At 42.0% G+C, this 21,670-nt stretch overlaps 1 protein-coding gene across 2 annotated transcripts in view; it reads right to left on the bottom strand.

The window, feature by feature from the left end:
• The window catches only part of TSHZ2 (teashirt zinc finger homeobox 2), a 290,142-nt gene that overhangs the window by 50,458 nt on the left and 218,014 nt on the right, over positions 1 to 21,670 (bottom strand). Inside the window, exon 3 of one of the 2 annotated variants that reach the window (XM_033153568.1) lies at positions 10,922 to 11,391. The exons of the other annotated variant lie outside the window; for it this stretch is intronic. The gene's annotated coding sequence lies outside the window, so the exon portion shown is untranslated. Of the gene's footprint in view, positions 1 to 10,921; positions 11,392 to 21,670 lie in introns of those variants that run through there. 2 annotated transcript variants of the gene reach the window in all.

Here is a 21,670-nt window from a genome sequence, read left to right as displayed (position 1 = left end):
GCCTGAAGAGAGCATAAGTAAATGTGCTGTATTAACCATATTCACAAAAAAAGAAAGCAAAGCTTTAAAGACAAGAAGACAAGCTTAGTGTTTTCTTCAGTCTTCCCCATCCAGCCTTCATGCGATGGATATATATCTGTTCACCCTTTTATGTCCTGTATTTCATTTCTGTGGCAGGCATTATTCTCTCTCCTGATTTGTTTTTAAATGCTGGATAAGATCAGTTTTTTGGGGTTTGTTTTCAGCCCGGAAGCCTACATTCATTTACCTGGGAGTAACCCCACCGAACCTAATGGGACTTACTTCTGAGTAGACATGTACAGGGTTGGACTTTACTGCATTGATTGATAGTCTTAAAATGTATATACTTATTGACTCAATGGTTTATTTGCAATTCTAATGGTTCCTAAATATTTGTTTCCTCTGAATTGCTATATTTACAGCTATTCATTTGGTGTGTTGTGAGCCACTTTGGGCACAATTTTGTGGAAAAGCGGCATATAAACAAACAGATTAATGGATTAATTATATCCTGGATTTGACAGCTCTTAGCTGCCCAGATTAAGCCTGTAAAATTGTTCAGCTGCTACTAACACTGTGGTATTTAGTGGCATTCAGTATCTCATAACAAAATGTCTGCCCCTACTTGAGTGCTTCCGTGCAACTTCTTGGTTTCTTGAAAGGCAGCTTGTAATGATTAATTGTTGGAGAGAATACTTTATTCTGGGCTGTTATTAATGTTGAGGCATTTGTTGCATCCTGCATTAATTTTCCTGTGGCATGGTGTGATAAATCTGAAGCAGTGGTTTCAGTATAAAATAGTAATTTTAAACGCTGTGTACATATTTGCCGTGTCCAAATCTTTGGCAAACTGAAGCGAACATTCATTTGGGGGGCAGGAGGTACACTGCGTCATATCGCGGTGGGAATATTTTCAAGGGCATGGCGAGCTGAGATTTAGAGCTGGATCATAGCATCCCACTGCACAACTAGTGCAGCAGGACAAGTTGAAATTAATTCACCAGGTCCGTTTCTGAGCATTTGGCGCTGGTGTATATTCTGCTGTTTTTCATGACATGAAAATAAAAGTATCAGGGAATGGTTGAGTGATCCAGACCTCATTCAAGAGCCATTATGTTTACGTCAAATGGAGGGAAGTCTCTTTTTCCTTCTTGTGGTCCATTTTCACCCTCCCTTCCCAAGGTTCAGGCATGGATTCAGGTTCCAACAGCCACAAACAAGCTTCACTGTGCTGTGCAGTGGCAAAGTGGTGGTCTGAGCTAAGACCGAAGAGCTCCCAGCAACAGGCTGCTGACCACTCTCTGTACTGCCCCATGGTTGTCATAGAATCATAGAATTGTAGAGTTGGAAGAGATCCCGAGGGTCATCTAGTCCAACCCCCTGTGATGCAGGAATCGATGAAGGACAGTCTAGAAACGATGATGATAATGATAGTAACAATGATAGATGGATAGATGCATCTCTGATCAGATGCAAGATTATTTTCTGAGTCACTTCGTACTCAAATTCTAATCTACAGTGATCTTATGGAGGTTGTTTATTGAGCATTCAATAGCAATTGTGATCCCCGGTGCAGTTTCTCATTGTTTTCCATATCACACACATACAAAAATCAGGTTTTGTTGTGCAAGAAGGCCAAATCTACTTTAACTGTGCAACCTGGATTTGCCAGCATGCGGCCGAATTCCACCCGCAAAGCAGTGAGTCTGAAGGTGAGACCATAACTACGTCTATGCTTATTGAGTTAGTCATATGTACATATACAGTGCTTTTTTTCTAAAAAAAAATATGTTTAGGGGTACTCTCATTTTGACTCAAAACCCACCACCATTTTATAGTTCAAATTGGGAAAAATAAATACAGTAAATGGACAAATGGACAAAGAATCACAAAATGTTTAGGGGTATGCGTCCCCCCCCCCCCGGAAAAAAGCACTGGGCATATGGTGGAAGTTTTACAAACTTAAGCTCATAAGTTTTCAAAACAATTATTTCTTGTGATTTCCACGTTTGTTGCCATCGATACAGAGTTGGGCCTGGTCCATGATTTACGTATACATTGCTGCACTCTGTTTAACCCCAGATTACTCTGGCACCGAGCTGTTATGTTTATGGATTTCAAATTTATTGACATTTGACATCTGCATGGGTTTTCACCTGACCAACAGGAGCCTCTGCCGCCAGTGGGAATAATTGCAGAGGATTTCAACAGCCATGGGAACAGGGGGGAAAAGTCGTTAAATCATATTGGAAAAACAATGTGCTCATACATTCTAGTCTTGCCAGTAAATCTCCCAGTTGAGGTCTGGACCACCTAGCGGGGATATTCAAAGTCAGCTGGGGGTGGGGTAGGGGGGGGACAGAAAGAATTAGAGATATGAATTAAAGTTAAAGTGAGCAACACAAACTCAGCACGGTGGGATCTTTGCTCTTTGAGTCCAAAAAAGACAAAACATGATGGGCCGACTTTATGGGAGCTAAATCCCCAACCAGATACACATGGCCTGATTTATAAGCACCATGAGGACAGGAACGTGAGTAGCACCAGATTATTCCATGCAATTTGTATGTGGGAGGTGAAAGATACAGAAAACATATGGAACCTTTTTTAATTTCTTTTTTCTTTTTCATGCAGGCTGTGCTTTTACCCAAATTTTCACTATGCTAATTAATCGTGTTGAGACTCTCCTCCCCCCCCCCGCTTTTATTCAGGCATGAAATATAGATTTGCAAACCTTTCACCCTAATCTTTTCTGGAATGTTCTGGGTTTATTTTAGCTTCTTTTGTTTAGATAATGAAACCGTAGACCCTGGAAGTACAGACAAGGTTTTGAAGAGAGCATTGGTCTCTCGAGCTGATGTGTCAGTATTAGAGATTCCAGCTAAAACAGAAACAATGCTTTCTGCACCATCTTCCCTCAGAAGTGAAATCCTGAGGAACGAGATGTTCCTTTCACTATACACGCTGAACTACAGGAGATCTGGGCTCTTTTGATGTTATGTACTTTGTTCATGAGCAGGCTCCCAAACGTTGCACACCATAGGGGCAACCATAGAGTCTTACAATAAAAGCTACAATACCAAGCAAGCAAATACATAATTTTCTAGCAGGCTGCTACAGTCTGAGAAAATATCATAAATAAAAGAAAACAGTGAAAGAAGCAGCAGTTCAGCTAAAGCCTCCAAAAGACTAGAATTTCAGATGGCTTAGGCCCTCAAATATTGTCCCATCTCCATGTCACCACTCTCACCTCTTCCATACTCTAACTTCCTGCACTGAAAGAGAAGAATTGAAGGGGACTTGCAAAAGCGCATTTGTATGTTCAGCCAAAAGGGACACGGGTGGCGCTGTGGTCTAAACCACAGAGCCTAGGGCTTGCCGATCAAAAGGTCAGCGGTTCGAATCCCTGTGACGGGGTGAGCTCCCATTGCTCGGTCCCTGCTCCTGCCAACCTAGCAGTTCGAAAGCACATCAAAGTGCAAGTAGATAAATAGGTACTGCTCCGGAGGGAAGGTAAATGGCATTTCCGTGCACTGCTCTGGTTCGCCAGAAGCAGCTTAGTCATGCTGGCCACATGACCAGGAAGCTGTACACCAGCTTCCTCGGCCAATAAAGCGAGATGAGTGCCGCAACCCCAGAGTCGTCCGCGACTGAACCTAACGGTCAGGGGTCCCTTTACCCTTATGTTCAGCCAAATGAGGTCCAGCGCTGAGGGCCTTCTGGCAGTTCCCTCACTGCAAGAAGTGAGGTTACGGGGAACCAGGCAGAGGGCCTTCTCAGTAGTGGCGCCTGCCCTGTGGAATGCCCTCCCAGCAGATGTCAAGGCAATAAGCAGCTACTGTATGTTACTTTTAAAAGACATCTGAAGGCGGCCCTGTTTAGGGAAGTTTTAATGTTTGATGCTGTATTGTGTTTTTAATGTTTGGTTGGAAGCTGCCCACAGTGGGCGGGGAATAAATTATTATTATTATTATTATTATTATTATTATTATTATTATTATTATTGCAAACCTCCTTCAGAATCAGGGGTGGAGCTGATTCACCAATGCATGCATTTTTTTCTGCACGCTTTTCGTCAACATATGCATTTTTGTACATGTAATTTGGCTGGACTACTACATTCTAAAACTGAGAGATGTGCAACTGTGTTTCGGTTTGCTTATTGGTTTGAAAAATGTGGATTGGGTAGTTTCTCATGAAAATAGAAACAGAACTGAATTTGTTCCCCAATGCTATATAGGACAGAAGCCATCAGTTGTGATAAGATGTGTCCAGCATTATCTGTTTCACTCTTCAGTTTCTTGTGGTATCATCATAGAAAGTTTGCAACAAACGTTACTGCCTTTGGAAATGTCAGGTGAACATCTTCCAGTTTTTCACCCTTTAATGGTCTTCATCATTACTCCTCAAAAACTGAGAACTGGTTGGAAATCAGAACATACCAAATTGGAAGTTTCTGGCAGTCCCTTCCCCTGCCCCAGGATTGTCATAAATATGTACAAATTCATATTAATAATGAAGAGTATTTCCCTCAGAAGATGCTCTGTATCCCGGGGTGAGCAGGCAAGACAGCAGCTCCTACAGTTTCCTACTTCTTCTCGTAAATCCATAGTAAGGCCTCTTTCTCTCATAATGGAACCTTTGTCCGAAATGAAATGTGCATAAGCTCAACCTATCATTTTATTTTAATCAATTAACTCTCCGGCTTTTAATTAATTCCGTAAGTACCTTCAAAATAGAGGAAACAAAGCATGATTTGCATCAATTTGCATATATACTAATGTATATGTATAGATGCAAATTTAGAAATATTTAATAGAAATAAATTTCACCCTAGTGGGGAAGACTATGACCAGGTATGTCTGCTCAGCTCAGATGCTAATTATGGATGGGCAACTTCAAAGTTTTCTCTTTGTATGGTCCAGTCTCTAAACAAGACTTGGATTGGATTGCTCATCAAACAGAGGATGTCTTCAAATGCACGGGGCAGGATTCAACTCAGCTGGTGCACAGGTGGAACGAGGTCTGCTTACCAGGACTTTAAGGAAAATTCACTGGGGGAGAATGAACTCCAAAGGGCATTTTAAAATTATGCAAAAAGAAATTATGCAAAACTTCATCTCAAATAATTAAACATGCATTTGTTTAAATAAATAAATGCTGCGAAACATGCATTTTAAGAGTTAATTATTGTCATTCAAAATCTAAATAAAAATGTCCAGAGCTGCAAAAATATTTATTTATTTATTTCCAAAATCTGACTTGGGATAAATCTCTAGAACAGGCTGATGCAGTTTCCTGTCTCTGGTTGAAAGAATGTTGACAACAGCAGGCCGGTGATCATTCCATGGGAATTGCTCCCTGATAAGTATGTAAAGGATTGCAGTCTGAATTTAAAATGTACCCACTGGTCCAAAAAGATTGGTGGCCCCTCCCTGTCTTAGCAGAACGTGGTTCTGCAACTCTGTGAAGATAAGCTTTCGGGTATGCTGAGAAACTGAGGAATGATTCTGATTTGGCTTACCAGGGCATCCAAGCCAATCTCCAGTCTCCCCTCTCCTCCCCCCACGAGAGTCTGAAGTCTTAAACCTTCTTAAAGCGAGAGATTTCTTTAAGTGGCACGGGTTACATGGGCATCAGTTTTGCTTTAAAAAGGTGTGGCAAATCACAGAGTATAGAGCAAAGCACAAGCAGCATTTAAAGCTGGATTTTGTTTTTCCCAAATGAAAACCAGGGCCAATTCAAAGGGGATGACCGGGAACAGGGGGGTTTCTACTGGGGGAGAATGCATGAGGATGAGGGGGGATTCCCCCTACACCCCTAAGTCTGCTCCGGAGGGTTAGTGGAAGATGAGGAGAAGTTCCTTTTGCATGAGCAGAACTCATTCCATTTGCACACACCCCACAGAATTGTACCCCATGTTTGTTCTGTGACAGCCCCTTAAACAGAGGACTGGGAACAAGAGACAGCAGACTGGGAGGTCATGCTGGTCTCTTAGTCACAGTCTTCCCCACTATGGAGAGAAGCACTATATTTCTCTCGAATTGATAGTAATTATTTCTAAATTTGCATATATACCTATATATTAACATATGTAAGTTTTATGCCATCCTAGTTAAGATTTTCATTATGCATTTACCTATTGACACTGTGCTTAGTTGCGACTGCTTCCATAATCTTTTTTAAACAGATGTTTATTGCTGCTAATGTCATATTTTGTGAGCTACTTCGGACGGAATCTCACGGGAATGCAGCATAAGAAGAAACAGATGATGCTAATGGGAAAGAAAAGCTATCTTTAAGGTTATCCCCCCCCCCCAATACATGTAATTGTTTGGCACAGGTAGGATGGAAGCAAAAAAACAAAATAAAACACAAGCAAGCATCCACATCACACCGCATTGGGCAAGTCCAGTTAGCCTCTAGAATAAGCTGCAAGTGGTTTTTATGAACCATCTGTTCCAGCCTCCAGCCTTTACAGGATTTCCTATCAGGAAGAGCTGGGCTTCAGTCAACAGCAAATTCCAAACCACCATTCCCCAAGTAAGTCAAAGTACAAGATGCTTTGGGTGGGTTCAGGAATGCGGATGTTTCTCATTAGCCTGTGCTAGGAAGATGCCGTTTTAAAATGGTTATGACAAATGAGACCTGCATCATGATTTTGCAGCATGGAGTGCTTCCAGCCAGCTCATGACATTCCCCCCACCCAGGACGCTCCATTTCATTCCAATCCCCCCCCCTTCCTAGATTTCTGCTTTATCTCCCTGGCCAGCCAGTATTCTGTACTTGCTGAGCACATGGCAGTCCTTATTGCTTGGACATCATCCATCAGGATTGGGAGCCAAGGATCAAAGCAGCATCTTCCCTAATATCAACCACATTTCAACCTACAGGTGATGCCTTGTTGCTGCTGCCACTGCCAAGGGAAACCTGGTTGGCATTGACCCGTGACAGGGTCTTTTCAGTGGTGGCTCCCCATTTGTCAAATGCCATCCCTAGAGAGGTCTCCATCACTATTAATTTTTATGAGGACTCTCCAGTTACTGTCAAGTAAAAGTGGGTACAGGGTTGCAGCATTAATGACCAGTTCATGATATCTGCCCCAACTCACACACATCATATTCCTGATCAAAACGGCCCCCTACCAACCTGCAATTCATTGGGGGATATATGTGCTTGCATTTAAAATATACTAAACCCCTCTGCGTCACTTCTATCCCCCTCCACGTAGGACAAAAAGAGAGAGAGAGAGAAAATGGACATATATCTCTAATGCACTTGAAAGAAAAACATTAAAGCATATGTTTTCCTCAATTAAAACGTTGTCCAGTTAAATATACGATTTCATATATTTCATACTTCACTCGAGGAGCTTTCGCATTCTGGGGAATGTCACTCGATCCTGAGCATGCTGTTTGTTGGCAGAAGTAATATGGGAAATGAAAGCTTAGGAGCAAGGCGGATGTCACAGCCCTTGTACTTTGCAATAAGTGAGGTAACTTGGACCTTACCTTTCAACTTCCTTCATTTTGTTACATCTGCCCAGCTGCTGCAGACCATCTGGAGGTGTAGTGTTTCACTTCCTTATCCCCCAGAGCCCCCCAGCCCTCTGCCAGCAGCGTCAGGGTTCAGGCAGAAAGCAAGCAGGCAACAGAAGCGTGCAAAGCTTAGAGCCAAGAACACACCCACACATCAGAGGGAGGGCTATGACATCAGCAGGTGGCGACAACATTTGCCAAGAGAAGTCAGCTCCGTGCTGTATCTTACAAGTGTAAAGCCATGGGGGGTTGGGAGAGTTGTTGGGTTTGTTTTCCCAGGGGAGGCAAAAAAACAAACCCACTGGATTTATATATCCTGGAAGCGATGCTTAGGTAACCACCCACTTTATATCTCCGGGTTTTTGTGTATTTTGCACTAAAGTCAGAAGGCGAAGACAATTTTGCAACATGTTGTGTCTTAAGAGTCCGTCTCAACTGTCCTCAGCAGTGTTCAAAGTAGGATATAAATCTTTGTGCAAATAAATAATATGTTAAAGTTATGTAACCACAGTGGAATTTCCAGGTTTAAATGCTCCTTTTCGGGGGATAAAATCAAAACGGCTGGCCATGCGTAGTGCTCACTGAAGGAGAAGGTTGTGGTGTTTACTTATTTAAAAGGTTTTACCGAAAAGGATCCCAGAAGAGCTTACAGATCAGTTAAAAAGTCCCTGACTTCAGGTTTGCAGTTTAAAAGTCACAACACAAAAGGGAAAAAAGGGACAGGAAGGGGAGAGGGGGGAAACAAACTCAGGCAACTGCTTCTGTTTCAGGGTATCTGAAGAAGTGTGCATGCACACGAAAGCTCATACCAAGAACAAACTCAGTTGGTCTCTAAGGTGCTACTGAAAAGAATTTTCTATTTTGTTTCGACTATGGCAGACCAACACGGCTAACCACCTGTAATCAGGCAACTGCAGTTCTTGTTCCAACAACCTGGAATAGAAAACAGTTCAGGTCGCTTGGCCAGTGATCAAGGGTTAAGGGGAGTTATATTCCAACAAACTGTGAAGCGCTACAGCTTTCATTCCCCACATTAAAGTGGGGATGCCTGTGAATGACCTGGGGACTAACCCTACCTTTTTGTTTAGAGGAAAACCACAGGTGGTGATCGGATAGCTGAATGAAACTTCCCTGTTCAGAAGCAGTGTACCTCTGACCATGCTGATGCCATTCAGCAGAAGAATGACAAATTCAGAACCTGCTTGCAGCTTTTCCAAAGACACCTGGCTAGCTGTTGTGGGAAGCAGAGAAGTCTGAAACCCTTGTTCAAATCCCGGAAGGCTCTTACCTATTCCAAAGGGCTGCATGCTCATTTCCTAGGAGGTTGGCAGGACTCAAGGACACATAATTTTCTTGGAGTGCCAAAAGCACCGAAGTCCATCTCTTCATAGGAGCGTTTTGGGAGCCATGACCATTTCTGAATTTGTGCATAAGCTTACAACAGCAGAACTAGAGTATTTTCATCTGCCTAAACCTGTAGCCCTCCAGATGTTGTAGACCTCCAGCTACCACCATCCCCAGCCAACAGGGCCAATGGTTGGGGCTGTTGGGCATTGGGAGTCCAACAACACACATTGTCAAAAGATTCCTGCATTGCAGGGGGTTGGACTAGATGACCCCTGTGGTCCCTTCCACCTGTATAAGTCTGTGCTTCTATGGTTCTAACACCTGGGAGGCCATAGATTCCCCATCCCTGGCCCAAAGAAATGAGTATGGTCTATTTTCTAATGGTTGTGGCCACCAGGTGGATGATACAAGGAAATGTGTCCAGATGGTCATGGCTCCACATAGCGAGGGGAGAATATTTGAGATGTACAAACCATTTATATCCCAGCCTAGATATGAAGAAAGTCCTCATAGCCCTATTGGTGACCACTATTGGCCCAAGCAAGCACTTTCCATGCATGTGATAACTGAATGTTATGGTTCTGCATGAAAAACCAACATAAGGAGGTGATTTTTTGCCAGCCCCTATCAAGGGTCTGATGTAAGATTAGATGACAAAAGACAAGTATGCAGTTCAAGTGTCTACTTTCTGGAGCATATGTGCGTCTTAAGTCTTTATAGACAGGCTCTCGTTCTCTAGTCTGCTGTTCACAGTCTTTTTCCTCCGTTTAAAAAAATAAAGTGATTTATTTTACAGTGTTAGTTATTGCCAAGGGCCTTGAGAGCATCAGGGTTTCCCCAACTTGGGTCGCTGGCTGTTTCTAGACTACAGCTCCCATTATCCCTAACCACTGGTCCTGCTACCTAGGGATGATGGGAGTTGTAGTCCAAGAACAGCTGAAGACCCAAGTTTGAGAAAGATGGACAGTAATTTTCTTCTCTTAAAAAACACTTTTAAAAATAAATACATAAAGGCAGGAAGGGATTGAATTCCTAGTCATTGGCACTAAAGTACTAAGAATGAGATATCTTTGTGAGTACAAAACCTGGAAGCTGAACGATCACAAGCTAAGGAGCAATTGTGTCATGTGTGTAGTCATGGAGTTGTCAGGCTTGGATTGGAGACCCAGGTTCAAATCACCCTACAGCACTTTGACCCATTTACCAGTCAGTCTAACATGCACACGAAAGCTCATACCAAGAACAAACTTAGTTGGTCTCTAAGGTGCTACTGGAAGGATTTTTTTTTTAAATTTTGAATTTTGTTTTGACTACTTCACAGAGTCGTTGTGACGGTAATATTGTTGGCGGTGGGTAAACATCTTTGTAGGAAAGGTGGGGTATAAGTGAAATGAATGAATGAATGAATGAATGAATGAAGATTCTGCTTGTGTTCCATCCCTTCTCTCAGCTATGGGCAAGTTCTCAGCTTAATTTCAAACGGGGCTTAATTTGCAAACGGGCCACTGAGATATCACAAGTAGGTCACTGGCAACAGAGGTTTTGTTGGTTGGTTTACTTATCAGATTTGCATGGAAAGGGCAAATCTGAAATTGGGGCTGTCATGTGGATGCTGCATCTATTCCACAAGAAACATCTGCCTGGAAACACAATATTTAAATATTGCTTGGGGGGGATATATATGGAAGAGCAGGATAAATCATTTAATTCTCTGAGTGGGTGATCTAACTTGGGTTTCCCCTGACCTCCTATGGTCAGGAAACAATAACCCATGGACTTTCTACTCCCTTAGTCCAAATAGCTAAACATCCTGTCTTCATTATACTGAGCATTTTCTGGTCCTTATCAACAGATGACACTTTGTCATCAACCCTCAAGTCTGCACTGTCCATTTCTGCCCTCACAATCAACCTGAACACGCACATGCTCTCCCAAAGGCGAGAGCGACACATTAAAGAATCCTCCCTCCCATAGCAAGAAATCCAACCAACCAAGAAGGGCCTACCTTAAAAAAAAATTATATATATTTGGGTACACTTAACACACGCGGTTATCTGCGCGTCCTATAGATCATTTAACAAATTGCTTTGCAATCCTTCCAGGGCGTGGTATAAATGACTGATTTAAAACCTCTGCATTGTTCAGGCTGCATTGTTCTTCATCAGGTTGAGTCATTTTTATGTGAAGTGTCAAGCTCTCCTAACAAATAACTGCTGCCAGACAAATCAAGTTCCTCATCTTAAAGCTATGGCTAAATAGTTTATAGCTTTAATCTGCTCACTGAGGTGTGCAGTCTATGACAGTAATTATAAATGCAAGGAGAAATTATAGCTGAATACTTTAACTGCATTAGGAGCCATTTGATGAACATTCATGATTGCCTGCTCATTTTCAACAATAGAGGGCACGTTAGTGTCAATGCATTAGAGATTTTCAGCACTGTTCGCCTCTTTCTTCCATTTACCACTGAATTGTCAGTTGTCTCCTATAAAGGGGGGGGGGGAGAGAGAAGCGCCATAGAATCTCTAAACTTGATGGGTTTAAAAAAAGAGAAAAAGACAAAGAAGAAAAAAACACCCCTGTTTATCATTATGCATCTCCCCCTCTTTTTCCTTTGTAGTATCCTTATTTTCAAAATTGATTCGTTTCAGAGAGCTGCCTGTTTACTTACCAAAGGCTTCAGGGAGAAACAAAAAACCACCACTCTGCTTCAAATAGTGCAGAACTTGAGTCAGGATTCAGTTTTGGAAACCCCCCCTTTTTTTAACACTCTGGGCTGAGCTCCAGAATGTGTAGCAAGAGTGCAATGGAGTATGTGCAAAATGCTTTTCCTCTCCACCAAGTCCGAGCTCATCTTCCCACCCACCCCCCAACAACATAACACGGCGGGAATTTACTAAGACTGAGGGTTGTCTTGGTTGGAATCTCCTGCTCTGCGGCAGGCTCTCTAATATATTTCTTCTGCAAAAGTGAGCTCCTGGCCTCTTCCAAGCTGACCATGTTGCAAATGAAAGAATGACAAAGAGCTCTGGTGAATCAAATTAAGGATCCATCTAGGTCAGTATTCTTATTTCAACAGTGGCTGGCCAGATGTTTCCAGTAGTGCTGTGCTGAAACCTCTTCTCTAATCTCTCAGAAGTTTTTCTTCTTCCACAAAAATGTCCCCCCTGCCCCGCCTTCTCTTCTCTGGTTTAGCATTCCTTGATGATTTCAGACCGTGTTGTGATGGTTGGACAGTGTTCTCGAAGCTACCAACATGAGTCTGACCAAACTGCAGGAGGCAGTGGAAGACAGGAGGGCCTGGCGTGCTCTGGTCCATGGGGTCACGAAGAGTCGGACACGACTGAACGACTAAACCACAACAACAATTGTTGCAAAGTGGTCAAGAGTGGTGTATGTGTGTGTTTTCATTACATCTCTCTCCAGCACTCTACAGTTTCCCCTGCTACCCATGTTTCCTCATCTGGAAAAAAACCACACCCAATAACCATGAGAGAATTTAACTCATGGCATCTTCCTCTGGGCTTTACCTGAAGTGTCAGAAACCAGGAAGGCTGGCTACTGGTTCTCAGAAATGAGCCTGCCTGCCCATTTTGTTTCCAAGGGAAGCCCTTTCTTTGACCTTAAAAAAAAATGGTTGTACTGGGTTTTTTAACAGTAAAAAATACAGTCGTACCTTTTGGCTCCCGAATGATCAAAAAATGGAAGTGAGCTTCCTGCAGCCAATCAGAAGCCGCACTTTGGTTTCCAAACATTTTGGAAGTCGAACGGACTTCCAGAACAGATTCCGTTCGACTTCCAAGGTATGACTGTACTTCACTTTAAATAACAACAATGGACAGCTGTTAGGACAATGGGAGGGAGCCTCTCTGGTTCTCCACATTTCCAGGAAAAGCCCAGCAAAGAATGGCATGGGGTATTCTTGAAGTGTGGGCAGCTGGGGAGGCTGGAGAGGTGTTATTTATGGAATGGAAGGTCACTGAAAACATCTAGCCACCTCAGCACTAAGGCAAGCACGCCAGAACTCTCTCACCCAGCCCTTGAGAAATTCACCAAAAATTACTCTTCTCTTTTAAAACAAAATATAAAATAAAAATATCAAAAAAATCCTTCCAGTAGCACCTTAGAGACCAACTAAGTTTGTTCTTGGTATGAGCTTTCGTGTGCATGTACACTTTTTCAGCACTAAGGCAAGCACACCAGAACTCTCTCACCCAGCCCTTGAGAAATTCACCGAAAATTACTCTTCTCTTTCAAAAGAAAATATAAAATCAAAAAATCAAAAAATCAAAAAATCCTTCCAGTAGCACCTTAGAGACCAACTAAGTTTGTTCTTGGTATGAGCTTTCGTGTGCATGTACACTTTTTCAGATAAGGTGCTACTGGAAGGATTTTTTAATTTTTTAATTTTATATTTTGTTTTGACTATGGCAGACCAACATGGCTACCTACCTGTAACTCTTCTCTTTCACTGCTTTTTGATTGAAATGTATTTCCTCATTCATTCATTCATTCAGTTATAAAAGTATTTCTATACCACCATGTCTGAAAATATTAGGGCTGTGTACAATGCATGTATATACATACACCTGACCGCTTGGAAGAGCGCAGAGAAAAGAAATGGCATGGTGCATCTGCAGCAGCACAACTGGACGCCTTCATCTGCCCCAGCTGTAACAACACATGTCTCTCCCGCATTGGTTTCTACAGCCACAGCAGGCGCAGTAACTCTTCAACCATTTGACTTGAAGGCACACTCTTCTATTGTCTCCCGAAACAGATGGGTGCCAAAAAACAACTCTCTCTCAATCTCTTTCATTACACACACAGAGGCGTGAAACAGACATTAAAATGAGTGAGTTCTGCATAGAACTGTTGGCATTTTATTTTATTTTTAAATCCAAGAGATGCCTGAAAGGCAGGAGTGAAGACGATGGCCAAATCTCTGCTGGAAAAGTGTTCCACAGTATGGGATCAGTGACACTAAATGCTCAGTTCCTAGCAGAGGTCCATCAGGCCTCTGTAACGTGGGGGACAAGAGAACTGGTAGAGAATGATTTGGGGGGTGGGGAACACAATAACTTTGTGGCTCAGCACTGGCTTCCAACAACAGGGGGGAAAGGAGCAGCTCCCCCTAAGTTTGTGTTCTGCAAAACTGGAATTCAGAGTTAAACTGCTCTGGAACCTGCACAAGGTTCCATGAGGTTTTCAAAAAGCATCCTTCCCATCTACTAGCCTCCATTTAATCCCTCTGAAAACGTGGTGGTGTGCATGGTTCTGTTCTCCCTCATTTCATTCTCACAACAAGCCTGTGAGGTAGGTTAGGCAGAGGAAAAAAGCGACTGGCCCAAGGTCACCCATTGAGCATTGTGGCTGAGAGGCAGTTTGGAACCCTGGCATCCCAGGCCCAACACTCTTATTATCGCTGCCTCTGAAATCTTTCCCTTGTCTAGAGAAGCGCATGTTCCACAAACAGCAAAGCTATCTTTATTTGAATGTGTGCAGATGAATATCAGATTTCCAAATTCTTCCCTCCCACCCTGCAAAAACACTGTCTCCATGATACCTGATGTGTGGGAGTGTGTGTGTGTGTGCACGCATAACTGCAAATTTACGTGATTTGAATAACAGGCCTTTCTGGTTTATACATAGTTTTCTCACAAGGTCGAAGCAAGAATTTTTCTATTAATGTAGAATTAGAAAAATAGATATTTAAAGCTAAGAATCTGAATGCTAAAAGGAACTCATTATACCAATCTTCTTTCTGATGTTCCAGGTTTTATGGATGCGGGGAATAACATGACAAATTTGCAGATGGTTGAAATGAAAAGGGTGAGTTTTGGTAAGATTGTCTTAAATCCTTAAATCCAAGATAATGTTCTGTTATATTGCAAAATGCAAATACCTATGGAAAGTATGGGGAAAAGACAAAAGGAAAAAGGATATGCAAGAGAAATACACTCACACACATATCTCTACATCAGATATTTTTTCAATAATTAAGGGAATTTAGTAAAATCGCTATTCTATTATCTAGCAAAATATCTTTCAGCACACACAGGGAAGCACTGGATTGTGTTTGTGGGGGGGATTTAGGGAAAAATTGACAGTTTATATTTTGAGATTTGCAAAATCTTTCAAACACGGGTTCAATCTGGTATTTTCATTTTCTGAAACCAAAATTTATGGTTGTACTTTTAAAGTTTTCAAAGAACAGGTAATAGAAGAGTCTTCCCCAATTGTTAAAACCTTTAAAAAAGTCCTTAAAATTAACTTGCTATTTCTAAATATGTTAATATTTTAAAATGTTTGTATGTATGTATAAATAAATAAATAAATATGTGAAGCTTGTTACTGGTATTTTTGCTATTATATTTAGCATCTACTTATTGCAAGAAATCTTAATTTTGCTATCGGATAGCAATAGTGCACACTCTCTTTTTAACAAGCAAGATGTTCCGAATGACAAGAAAAGATCAGGATCAAACTTTGCCGGGGTTTTCTTTAAGCACAGCTCTAAAGAGTTTAGTCAAGCTTTAGAGCTTAAAATAATAATAATAATAATAATAATAATAATAATAATAATAATAAACATATAATCTATACAGATTTAGTCAAAACAGCCCATCATTTCACACAATTTGTGTTTTCATGCAAACCAACTAAAATTATAGTTCCATATAATCATTTGTTCATACTTTTACAGCCATTTAAATATTTCCTTCTAAAGTACTAAGGCACAGACTTCAAGAAGATCTACCGGTAAATACACCTTACCTTAAAAAAACAACAACAAAAAAAACCTCCTAAGTAGCAAAATTAGCTGGACTTGATAAAAAGCCTGATAAATTGTAGAGTTTAAAATTAAAAATCCAGTCTTTCCCTCTGTAATTTCTCCAGAAATGTTATTCTGTATCTCTTAATCCAAAATGTTGACGAACATAACCTCTGTATAAAGTCTGAATGTTTGTTTTACGCACTAACCTCTGCATAAATTTAAGAGCAGAGGTGGAAGAGAAATTCGATTTGGTTCTCTTTTTAATATGGTCCTAACAGCTTTGCATTCCAGAACAATACCAAGTGAACCGAGATGCTGTTATCCTTGGCAATTTGCACATCCCTGGATTTTGTGATAGCGTTCTCCAACCAAAAAATGCATACCAAAACGCCTATGTAAGGGGAAACGTTATTGAAAACAACGTACAAAAATGCACTCTATTAAAATGCTTAATAGCGAAGATATTTATATTAGGCAAAAACTGCGGGTGAATTTTCATGAAGACATTTATGCTGCTGGAATTGTGACAAAATGAAGAAGAGACAAGTTGCAACTGTCTATCCTTACTTGGGAGTAATCCATTGAATTCTGTGTGACTTAATTCTGGAGTAAACAGTCAGAGGGCCAAACTGCTAGGCTTCAGTGTGAAGTGGACTTCTCAGGAATTACCACCAAATCGAAATTAATATATCTCTAACACACACACACCCTGAACATGTTACTCTATTTAGGTTGCAGTTGTGTTGCTTAGCTGCTAAATTCCCACATCAGAAGTATGTTTTGCCGGTTATTTCCCTATATTCAGACAGATGACTTGTTTTGTGACAGAACCCAAATTATTTGCCAACGGGCAGGGCTTTTTTTCCCAACCGAAACTCAGTTTCGGCACCTCTCAGGTAGGTTCTATTGCCATTATAAGAGAACAAGGGAGGCATTCATGGTGAGTTCCAGCACCTCTTTTTCTAGAAAAACAGCACTGTCAATGTTCACGACACTAATAAACATAAACACTGTAAAAAATAAATTAAAATAAATGAAATCTACTCTTGGGGATGTGGAGAATACAAAAATACCCCCCCATACTTTTCCATATTTTTTTTTTAAACTTATTTTATTATAAAATAACGTGGTACCTCTGGTTAAGTACTTAATTTGTTCTGGAGGTCCGTTCTTAACCTGAAAATGTTCTTAGCCTGAAGCACCACTTTAGCTAATGGGGCCTCCCACTGCCGCTGCGCCGCCAGAGCACGATTTCTGTTCTTGTCCTGAAGCAAAGTTCTTAACCTGAAGCGTTATTTCTGGGTTAGCGGAGTCTGTAACCTGAAGCATATGTAACCCGAGGTACCACTGTATGTGGAATTTCAAATTATGGACTAACAATAGGTACATACCGGTCCCTGTGAGGGAAATAACAGGCCCAGATATCATATTGCAGCAGCAGGTCTGCCAAACTGTATGTCCGGAAATCTACTATTTAAAATGAATTCAATCAGAGTGTGTTTTCATTGCTTTTTTCAATGTCTTTTTTAATGACAGTGTTTTACAGGATAAGTGTCCAAAGCCAGCGTCATTACCTTTGTACTAAGGGACCCTTGTGCAGCTGTGCGCTGTAATTTGGATATTCTCAATAGCACTAGAACTGTAATCGTTCCACTTAGCCAAATCCTGAAGTCAGTTCATTATTAAAAATGCTACACATTTATAGCATTGGAGAATGCCGCTGCAATAGGGGAGCAGTTAGCATGCTTCTGTTTTTCGGTGAGTTGTCAGCTTATCGGCCCCTGCTCCTGTGCTTGTAATCGCAGGCAAAAAAAAGATTGTCATATCCCTGCTGGGACTTCTGCAAGATCAAGCTGTTATTAAAGGGAAGAGGAGCAGGCCAGGCCATTTTTGGCCGGTCAGTTGGCAACCCTGCAGATCACTGCCTACACAGCATGCATCACTGTCTGTGATTCTCGTGCCAACAGCTGTGAGTCTGAACAGACTTATCAAGGTCAGCTTGGAAAACTAAAATAGTGATACAGTCTACCATGCAGCTGTCTAAGTACTATCATTCAGGAGCCTATTGCCCTTTCACTGTTGTAGGCCTGGGCTTGTATCCAGTGCCGGATTTACGTATGAGCTAAACAAGCTATAGCTTAGGGCCCCACTCTCTTGGGGGGCCCCCAAAAAATTTTTTTAAGGAAAAAACAACAACTGGATGTACATTTCCAAAATATAAGATGAAAAAACAAATAAAATAAAACCTACATACAGCAGCAGTGTTTTGTGTTGTGTAGGCTCCTATGATGTAAGCAATGGGCCCCGCCTGCTAGCCTGCTCCCTAAAATATCACTGGTTTTCTCATTTCTATATATAGGGTGCCTACATTCTGCATGTGCAAATGGTTTTAGATACCTATTAGGTCCATAAATTACCATATAGCATATATTCAACGCAAAAAAAACAGCGGCAATTTGTTGTTGACAAAGGACAGCTGGACATATAAAGGGCCCCATTACCTTCAGTAGCTTAGGGATTCGTCAAACCTAAATCCGGCCCTGCTTGTATCAGAACTCCAGCACAGATCAGCGAAGCACATCTTTGGGGCAAATGGTTCTCCCACCAAGGATATTTTGAGACAAGTAAATATTGTGGGATTGGTGCTCCCCATGCAAACAAGCTTTTTTTTGCAGCATCCATATGATGACATCATCCATATGATGACACGATGACATTAAAATACTACCCCATATCCCCCTGCTCCCCCACTCAATTTAATCCAGATTTACCCCTTCTGCCAGCCAACTGTTTGCAGTATCTCAATGGCCAATTTGAAAATTAAACACCTCAACAATATCCCTCCACATTTATTCCAGTGTAAGAAGGAACCTGCTTCGTGTGCATTTCTCCCTTTGCAGATATGAATTGGATTGCTCACCGAAATGAAGGGAGAGCCGCTGAACCACGGAAGCTCCTTCTCATCAGAACATGCCTAAATCTTGGGGTTGGGATGATTGCACCATAAATTCCATTCAAAAGCTGTGATACATACAGATGTTGTGCTGGCTTTTACACCGTTGACATGTTACCTCTGGAAGGTAAGTTTCACAACTAATTGCGTATATGTAGCAGGGCAAAAACTCATTCAAAATATCTATATAAGCATTTGTTCCCAGACGATAGAAATTCTTTGTAGAGCACTCACCCAAGTCCTTGCGAATGCAAGTCCTTCAGAGTTTAGGCTGCAATCCTATGCTCCTAGGATTGTGCTGTTAGAGTTGCAATCTTCAGCACACCTACTAGGGAGCGAATTCCCTTCATCTCAATGAAATGTCCCTCTGCCGCAACAGTTTATTTGGGCTATCAGATGCTTGTTACTAATTTAAAAATGTAAGATGTCAGGTTTTGGAGTTAAGCAGGCTTTATTTATTATGCATCAGACTAATAGTATATTCATAAATGCTAGATGTAAGTGTATTCTTGAATTATTCGCCCCCTGTTTCAGGATTGGAAACGAGCAGCTCGCTACAAATGGGTCTGTGTCTTTTCTCTCTCCTTCTTAAAAAGAAAAGGCAGCTTTGTGCTAAAAACGGTTCTAGATACAACAGGAGCTGTGTGGCGCTTCAATTCATGCAAGGCTTGGGGTTCTAACGGCAGCTCCTTGAAAGGAAGAGGGATTGCATTGCAAGCATATGAGACCACACCAGTATAAGCAGGTCATGTTCAATTCAAGTCAATATGGGGCTCTATTTGTTTCTCTAATACAATGTGCACTATACTGAGCAGTGTGTGCATAATGCTATAAGCTAAGCAACATGTATCTGATTACAAAGGAAAGGACTGTGTAAATATTCAAAAGGGCAGTTAAGACTAGCCAGAATAATTAAAGAGTGAGACTTCTACATACGTTTATATGTGACAAAGGAATTTATTGTTACACAAATGAATCTATGATGCCATATGTTTATCTAGAATAATGACTACATAACCAATGTTATCTCCCCGCCCCCTTTTTTCTTTTGGAATACAGGCTTTCAGTGTATTGTATAGACTTTGGTCTACTCAACCGTTGAGTGTTACCTTCTGGCTGCAGAGAAATCACGTTTTGAACAGGAAGAGGAACATAGAAGACCAATAGCCAGCGCATATGGGGTTGGCAAGGGTGCCCACAACTGCACCTTGGAGTCTAGGCAACCCTTACTTGCATCTAGGGTGATCAGTTGCAAAAAAGGACAAGGTTGCTGCACCTTTAATAGTAGAGAAGAAGGAGGAACTTCAGCAGGTATGTAAGTTGCATGGCAAATTAAACCCGTTGCCATTCTCTCCCTTAAAGGTAAAGGGACCCCTGACCGTTAGGTCCAGTCATGGATGACTCTGGGGTTGCGGCACTCATCTTGCTTTACTGGCTGAGGGAGCTGACGTTTTCCCGCAGACAGTTTTTCTGGGTCATGTGGCCAGCATGACTAAGCTGCTTCTGGCAAACCAGAGCAGCGCACGGAAATGCCGTTTACCTTCCCGCCGGAGCGGTACCTATTTATCTACTTGCACTTTGACGTGCTTTCGAACTGCTAGGTTGAGAGGAGCAGGGACTGAGCAATGGGAGCTCACCCCGTCGCAGGGATTTGAACCGCCGACCTTCAGTTTGGCAAGCCCTAGGCTCTGTGGTTTAACCCACAGCGCCACCCACATCCCCACAGCGCCACCCATTCTCTCCCTTGCACAACCATTAAAAAAGCAGAGTCCTGTCCCCTTTTGCATCTTCCCGGGGTTCTCAGGCTCTTAACCAGCACACAGATTAGGCATGCAGGAGCTATTATAGCAAGGTGAGCTTGGATATTGACACCTAAGTAAAGCCCCTTGAGATGCTCCATAGAAGTGGTGAGAGGGGAAGTGTTACGTGCATCTCCTCTCCCTGTGCTTCCAGGTGCTGGACAGAGAAGGGGATGGAACAGAGGGGGCCCTATAGATGTTGCTGGACTGCAACTATATCATCACTGGCCATTGGCTATGCATAAGTGGGAGAATGAGAGCTGGATGCCCAGCAATCCTGGAGGGCTGCAGGTTCCCCATCCTCGCTTCAGGGTGACCCCAGAAGTGTGGGAAGATGAAATGCAAGTGTCTCGTTTTTACCATTTTAAAATTTTAACTTCAGATATAGAAAAGCAGTATAAAACTTTATAAATAGGATAAGGAACTCCTGCTTCCCATCTCTCATGCCTCTTTGGACTATCTGATATGGATTTCAAGCCTACCTTGCCTCTCTGCCTGCTTGTTGTGGTGTGGGGACCCCCTGGAACAGTTTCCTCTTCCTCATTGAGCTCCTTTCCCCCAAAGAAGGCTGCTCGGATGTAGGTAGATTTTTTTTTGTATCTTTACAACCTTTGGGAGCTCATTTGCAGAGAGTCCTTTTAAAAGAGAGTATGATCCCTGGTGTCCTGGTAAGCCATTGGACTACATGAAGCTGCCTTGTAATGAATTGGACCATTGTTCCATTTAACCCCAGTACTCATGGAGACTAACAGTGATTGAACATGGTATGCACCCAACAACTGTGCTTTAGACATTCCTCCTTACATTGCATCAGAACAAATAAGGAGGTTGTTGGAGGTCTTACTGGACAGAAGGTTACAGACTGGGAATGCTAGCCTGTTGTCCCCCAGATGTTGTTGGACTCCAGCTCCCATCAGTCTCAGCCGGCATGGTCAATGGTTGGGGTGATGGGAGTTGTAGTTGAGCAACATCTGGGTGGGGCGTGTCACAGGTTAGCCTCCTCTGATTTAGACACTTAAAAACAAACAAACCCACAGACCTGATACACAATCAAATGGGCAGTATAGGAAGAAGCAGTGAAAGAGGTCCTTGAAACCATAAGGAAATAATCATCAAATGTGGCAATCCATGTCTGAAACAACACTGAAAACACATGACAACGCCATCCGAGTTGGTGTGACTCCCACTCCTCTGTGCAGATTATAGGACAAAAGGGTGACACAGATGCTTAAAA

Source organism: Lacerta agilis, chromosome 6, assembly GCF_009819535.1.
Source record: "Lacerta agilis isolate rLacAgi1 chromosome 6, rLacAgi1.pri, whole genome shotgun sequence".
Lineage (NCBI taxonomy): Eukaryota > Metazoa > Chordata > Lepidosauria > Squamata > Lacertidae > Lacerta > Lacerta agilis.
Note: the sequence above shows the minus strand (reverse complement) of the source record. Positions and strands in the feature narration are given on the sequence as shown.